Below are 6,979 nucleotides of genomic sequence, written 5' to 3'. Positions count from 1 at the left end.
CACTCCCGGCGAAGTAGTTTATTTATAAATAATGGGATTTACAAACTTTATGATATGTAAATAACTATTTTAGAGATGTCCTGATTTATAAATAATTGAAGTTGTTTAGTTTGTTATTTATATATAATAACTCTATGGTAAAAGATTATTTATAAATCAGGACGTACCTAAAATAATTATTTACATATCAACGGACAAGTTCTTGTGTCTTATTTATAAACAAATTTTGTGGCATTTCCAATTATTTATAAATAAGGGGAAAATGGCATAAATTCGGTCTAAATAATAAATTTACAAACGGCGCCCCATACAGATGAACATCACTGCATCTAAGTCTAAAACGGCTGAGTCATTTGTAGATAGTTGCTTGCTTTATGCCTCTCCAAAATATTGCGTTTGATCGATTGCTGACCATTGTTGATAAACGTGTCGGCGCAGCACAATCTTACAGCCGTTATTTGTTCGTCACGCAATGCTGTCACGGCATACGCTACACATTATAATCTGTTTTGTATAGAGTACTCTCAGGATAAGTGAAACAATTTAATCATTGTTCATCTGTTTGTTCATATATATAATAATATGTGTATATTTATATAATCGTGTTCCATAGTGTACGTTGCGTCGGTCCAAGTCACGTTTGTTGTACGTTCTGACGTTTCAGACAACAGCTGATAAAGCTAGTGCCTGTACTCACTAGAATTTTGAGAAAACCGCCATAAACAAATTATAGATCAACGAAGCAAGAACTACCTGAAATAAAAATAGGAAATCACAACTTGTCTAATTCGTGAGAAAAACAGACTAAATTTAATTAGTAATTACGTGAGTAAATAGCCCTGGCCATGCCATTTTATTTGGCGTATTTTGTTTGCTTGGTGGCGAGGCATTGGTATGTAACCGAAAATAGTGGACTGTTGTCAATACAGTCCAAAATTATCGTCAGTAAAATATTGTAAATAAAACACCTATTGACCGGTTACCTCCGCGGCCACCATTTGGTCATTCCGATAAGGGTTTTTATTATTGTCTTTACCCCTATTAAGCGGCCACCCAAAATTTACGAACTTTGTTTTGGAAAGGGCGATGGCAGATAAGAGTCTGAAACTGAAGTGCATGACGAGTGATAATTCAAACACACGTCTATCATGATTGTCTTGAATTGACTCCATGTTCGCCAAGAAATTTATAGCCCGACAGTGAAAAATTAAATATTCAAGGTACACCAACCTCTATTTAAGCGGCTAGCCCCATTAAGCGGTCACCACTCATTTCCCCGGGGGTAGCCCACTGTATTACATGTACAAACCAAAAATAATTGCATAGCGCGAAAAGACCTAGGTATGAGTTTAGCGTTACAGTATTACGCAGGGCATGTAGGTAGCGGTGGTCGAGTAAAAGATAACAACAGGGGCAATGGTAAACTATTCATTCTTTTCATTTCTTAATTTAATCTCTTCCTACTCAACACGATTGTGTGCTCCCAGTGATTCCAAGCCCTACAGAGCCTTACGTATTAGGATAGAAATTATCCTATCCCTACCCCCTAAAATGGGATGACAGCATTGCGTGACGAACAAGGAACCGCTTCAAGCAAGGATTCAAGCCATCAAACCATGATGATCAAACGTAATAGTTTGGTGTAGTGCAAAGCAAGCAACTATCTACAAATGACTTAGCCGTTTTTGACTTAGATGCAGTGGTGATCATATGTGTCGAAAGAGGGTCACAGATTCATGGTGTTCGACCGTTAAATAAGTTGACAGTTGGCGATGTACATCGGACGTTATGTAAACAAAAGCAAACTTCTGCTTTATGTGCGACGAATGGTGAGAGAAACTCGTCAAATCGGCTTTGGACCTGCCTTTTACAGCAAATGAGGTTAGAACATTTCGAAATTATCAGCTCTGTGTCTATTTCAACTTAACATAGGTCAAGTCATGTGGCGCATGCTAAAATATACGTCTAACCCGTAAATTGAAATTTGACGACGGATGGCCGAATGTTTGCATTTTTGACGTACTTTGAAAAGCTCTCGCGTCGCTCACAATCATTTGCCCAAAGAAATTTTTACAGGAATCTGCAGACCATCCTTCTGCAATTCAACCACCAGAAGCTTGATCCATTTGAAGGTTTCGCACATGGTGAAAATTAATTATATTCACGAAGTACTTTTAAGTGAATGAAATACATGTCTTCGAAATTTAATTATTTTGCACCCAAAACGACAACGCAACTTTCCCTAAAATCAACCCAGTACACATTAAAACATTGCACAAAAATATTTGAGTGTTTTACAGACGGAAGAATGATGTAGTTTTGCATGCGAGGCTCTCAAACTTGCTTAACAAAATGTTGCGTCAAATGACGATTTTAACGGAATTTGGTAATTTGCATATTTCTTTGAAATAAAAGGATATTTTGCCAAAAAAAACTATCCAGTAGTTTTTGTCATGCCCTAGCCTATCTACCATAAGAATATGAGCGAAATCGAATTTTCGACCCTTGCCGCGGAATTAAGAATTTGTCTGATTTTTACAGGCAGGCACTCTTAAGACCTCACCAGACTTCACAGCTTTTAACCAGCAAAAGGGAAATAGCTGAAAATATATGCCTCCTGAGTCAATTCCACACTACATTCGAACTTTTATCTCGATCTCAGAGAAGAAATACGTTTTAGAGCAGGATACAAACTCGAGTGAGTCATGTGGATCGGTAGCAAATTTTCAGAACCTCCTCATTATGGACCTAGATTGTTTGCCAATCTGTATAAGCTATGTAAACAAGCGCTCACTGTAAAATAATGAAAATAAATACATAAAAAAAACTAAGAAAGCCGTCTCCACTCTTGACTGCGAATCAACAATTTCTAAGTTGTTGTTGTTTTTTTTCCCAGGGAAGCTCCCATATAAAAAAGACAGGGGTGCTCGTCAGAAAATTAGAGGTACCAATTCTAAAACAACACATAAGTGGACATCATAATAAGTTTTAATGGCCGTGAACAAAGACGATTGTAAATGAGACAAAATTAAAAATCAGTTAATTGTCAAATATCTCCTGACATCATAAATATTCTTGTTTTTCGGCCATTTCAATTTCAGAAGGAAAAGGAACCAAACAGCTGTTACAATTATTACAAATAGACAACGCATGGTCTAAGACTGCTCAACTGTATTAACTTGACGTTTCGTATGTTACAACATACATCTTCAGAGGAGACGGTTATCACTATAACAAAAAGTTATAAATTTAAATTTAAAAATAAAGCAAGGCACTTGTGTCAAGCTAAAAATTAATAACAAAATTGATACTTCCGGTTGTTGAGACTTCCAGTAGAAATTAATAAAGAAAAAGCTTTTCACTGGCAACGTTTCCATTAAGTAAGGGTTCTAAGTAATTGATCAATAGCGTTTCTTTATTTTACAACGCAAAGTCGGACTTTCCAGTAGCGAGGATTTAGAATGGTCCCGTTTGATGTTGTGACCAGTAGAGATGACATGGTCTGCAACAGCGAAGGCGTGACCATCTTGTGTAAGAGCTTTGAAATGCTCTTCCTGTTACGCAATCGTCGTTTGGTTTTACCGCCATAGAAGGAATTACTGTTGCAACAACTAGCTTTATACACTGCTTTAGAGAGAGCGACTGAACCGATCTTTGTATGGAAAGAAAGACTTAATCTAACAAGTGTTTTGAAATATAACCCTGACATTGACAAATCCATAAAACCTACTCATTGATACAAGATTTAACACGTCGCGTAAGGGCTTCGTTTTGGGAACCTAAGAAAGGCAAGATTAGGATGAAATCTTTCCTTGGAACAGTGGGGGCAGGTTCAGCAGATCTGTTCTTTTGTCTTTTCAAAACATCATCAATGTTATAACAAAATACGCCTCTCGGGTAACCATTTTGAAGGAGAGTTTTCTTTAAATCAGAGAGTCGACTCTTGACATATTTTTTTCAGCTCCATATATACCATAAAAGTACCGCGAAAGCTCCCGCTGTGGACCTCCTGAGGCTGGACACCCTAAGAGCTACCAAACCCGCGTTTTTTAATGGCCCGTTCCAGACTCTCGGTCAGTGGAAACGATCGAAAAAGCGGGCGGGTACCGGCCGAGAGAAAAGGAGACCTCTGCTTTTCTCTCCCAGACCCCGCTCGTCACCCGCCCGCTTTTTCGATCGTTTCCACTGACCGAGAGCCTGGAACAGGCTACTTTTTTTAACCCCTTTAAGGTACGACGAGGACCCTCGGCCTTCTTATATGGGAGTCTCCCAGGGGAACTTATTGCCACTGTGTCAAACGAGTCCTCGTGGTAAACCATGAAAATGTGTTTTACCTGCCCGTTTAGTTTCATGCAAATCAAACACATTTCCATATGAACAGTTTTGCAAGAAGAAAATTGAGAAATTGACTGTTAATGTTGCATGAAGAAGACAACCGCAATTTAATGAGATTCGATCATATTACAACTACGGTGTTGCTTCAACCGAAAAACAGGCAGAGCAGCTGTAGACAGCCACATTAGTGACCCGCCTATGTACGAAACAAAGCAACAGAACATGTAATTTTATGAGGAGAAAATTTGTCGAGATTGGTAAAAACAGAATTAGAGCCAACAGTAAGCGGTAGGTGAGAGTACAAAAACAACCTGTCTGTCTATATTGTTATACAAACTGCACTTGTAGTTAGTCGACATTTAAGATGAGGATGGTTCAAAACAACAGTGGATTCATCAGCAGCCAATGGCAGTTTAGGACTAGTTAACGGGAAATTACATCATTTGCTTAGAGGCTGGCATAAATTTATTATTAACTGAAATAATAGATCTCAGCCTCCTCACAGCCAGAGAATTTTTCGCGTTTTTAGAAAAGTGCTTGCCCAGGCCAAAACCCTGCAATCACAATCTTTCGTTTCCTGCAGAAATTAGCTGGAATTTAATGCTGCTTTTCCGAATTTCCTGCTAATAAGAAACCGTTGAGGATTGCAGGCGTTAACGCTGGCCCGCCCAATTATGGCAGCAATGTTTTCAATTTACTGCTGTCTCAGTAGTAATCTTTCCACTGACCTAAAAGGCCTTGAAAAGAAATACTTTGACTCCAAAATAAAACATTGAGTTAATAGATCTTATCGAATTGCAAAATCTTCGAAAATATGGGACCCCTGTTATACATTTCTTTCTAAAAATGGCAAGTTTGGGGTCCCATATTTTCATCATTTTCCCACAGATTGTTACGAAATTTAGCATTATTCTAAATTTGGCATGATTAATTATTCTATGGAGGTTTTTATTTTGTTTACATGAAAAATACGAAAAATTGTTGATATTTCACGTTAATACGTCGCCGAATGACTGATCACCCTTAAGATGTGTATATAATATCTACCAGCGACTACGCATGCAGAGCAGCAAATTGTTCCTGTAAGCTAACGTTACTTAAACCACGTAAGACTACAACGTCAAGACTAGCTGGTGCTGTCATTTGATCGAACCGAGAAAAGACGAGTACGAGGGCATACTGGAATTTAGAATAGATTGTCTTGCCAAAGAAGCAAGTTAAGTGAACGTTACAGGGCACTTACCTAGCAGCTTAATTACACAGCAGGTCAGTGATACACACGAGTGAGCGCCGTATGCAACGAAGCCTGGTAAGCTGGCCGGACAAGAAGAACTCTGGAATTTTGGCTGAAATCAGTCGTTCTATCTCCTATGTAGCTGTCAATCTGTCAGGATTAAGAAAGAAACGTTTCGTTTCGTCGAAACAAAACAGATTTGGTTGTGGTTGACGCTATTCTGAATTAAACGTTGTTTTTATGCTTCTACGTCTACAATTGAAAACGAACACAAGCTGAGAAACTTATTAGCATGTTACTGGATGACAATGGTTCTTATTGTCTCAAAATGCAAAAAGTCCTTTTCACGTTTTAATTTTCCATTTGCATAACAGTGTGATCAAGCACGTACGTGGGGTAATTTTAGGAGGTATTGTTATAAGAATAGAGAGTTCTTTCATTTACTATATATCCGATAGAGAGCTCTAGCGAACTGCGTGGTTGTTGCCATGACAGTCGAGTCTGTTAAGCGGCCACCTATTCAACGGCCACCCCTATTAGGCGGCCAGTAATCCAGTAGTCCTGATGAGGGCTTTTCTATTGTTTTTGCCTCTATTAAACGGCAAGCCCCCTTGAAGCGGCCACTATCCATTTTCCCGGGGGAGGCCATTTAATAGGGGTTGAACTGTACTCCACAATTGCTACGATAGGACACAGGGGAGCAAAGATCCTCGAGAAGCTAGAGTGGTTTGTAGAACGCACGATCGCTTGCTACATATCATATAAACAACCAACCAACGAACGAACGAACGAACGAACGAACGAACAAAAAAAGCAACCGGTATAAATACGAAATCTGTACTTTAACTCAATCCTGCATAAAAAATGCTCGCACATTACGACATGTTTTATTAACTAGATGGAAATGATGTTGTCATGTTAACTTAGATAGAATGTTTTCGTCATTATTTTTGTTACTGTTTTTATTCGGAGATACTTAACTGTGCATGTAATGCCGCTCTGTCATCCGAATTGAAATTAAGGTCATGTATGTTCTAAGGTTTACTGTAATCGATCTTTTTTTTTTTTTTAACTTTTCAGTGGCTTCCGTCCACCTTCATCAAAATTGCAAAACGGGGATCGGAATCGGAGGAACCATGGTAACTAGCCTTGTTGTTTGTTCAAGCCAGACAGAATCTCAGATGCCACTTGTTAAGAACTTAAACTAGGATTGCTTTCTCTAAGCGTCTGATTTTGTTTTGGACTACTGAGCTATGCGCCGAGGCAGATCCAGGATTTTTAGAGGGGGAGGGGGAGGGGAGGTGGCTGGTACCTTGGGGCCGCAATATCAATGGGGCATAGTGATAAGTTAATAAAGATGGTGAATTTTAAGCTCGGTAATGAAATGTGAAGGTGAATTAATCAACATGA

The sequence above is a fragment of the Orbicella faveolata genome, unplaced genomic scaffold (genome assembly GCF_042242905.1).
Source record: "Orbicella faveolata isolate gen_17 unplaced genomic scaffold, um_ofav_v1 contig_36, whole genome shotgun sequence".
NCBI lineage: Eukaryota > Metazoa > Cnidaria > Anthozoa > Scleractinia > Merulinidae > Orbicella > Orbicella faveolata.
The sequence above is the reverse complement of the archived record's forward strand: the minus strand, read 5'-3'. Positions refer to the sequence as shown.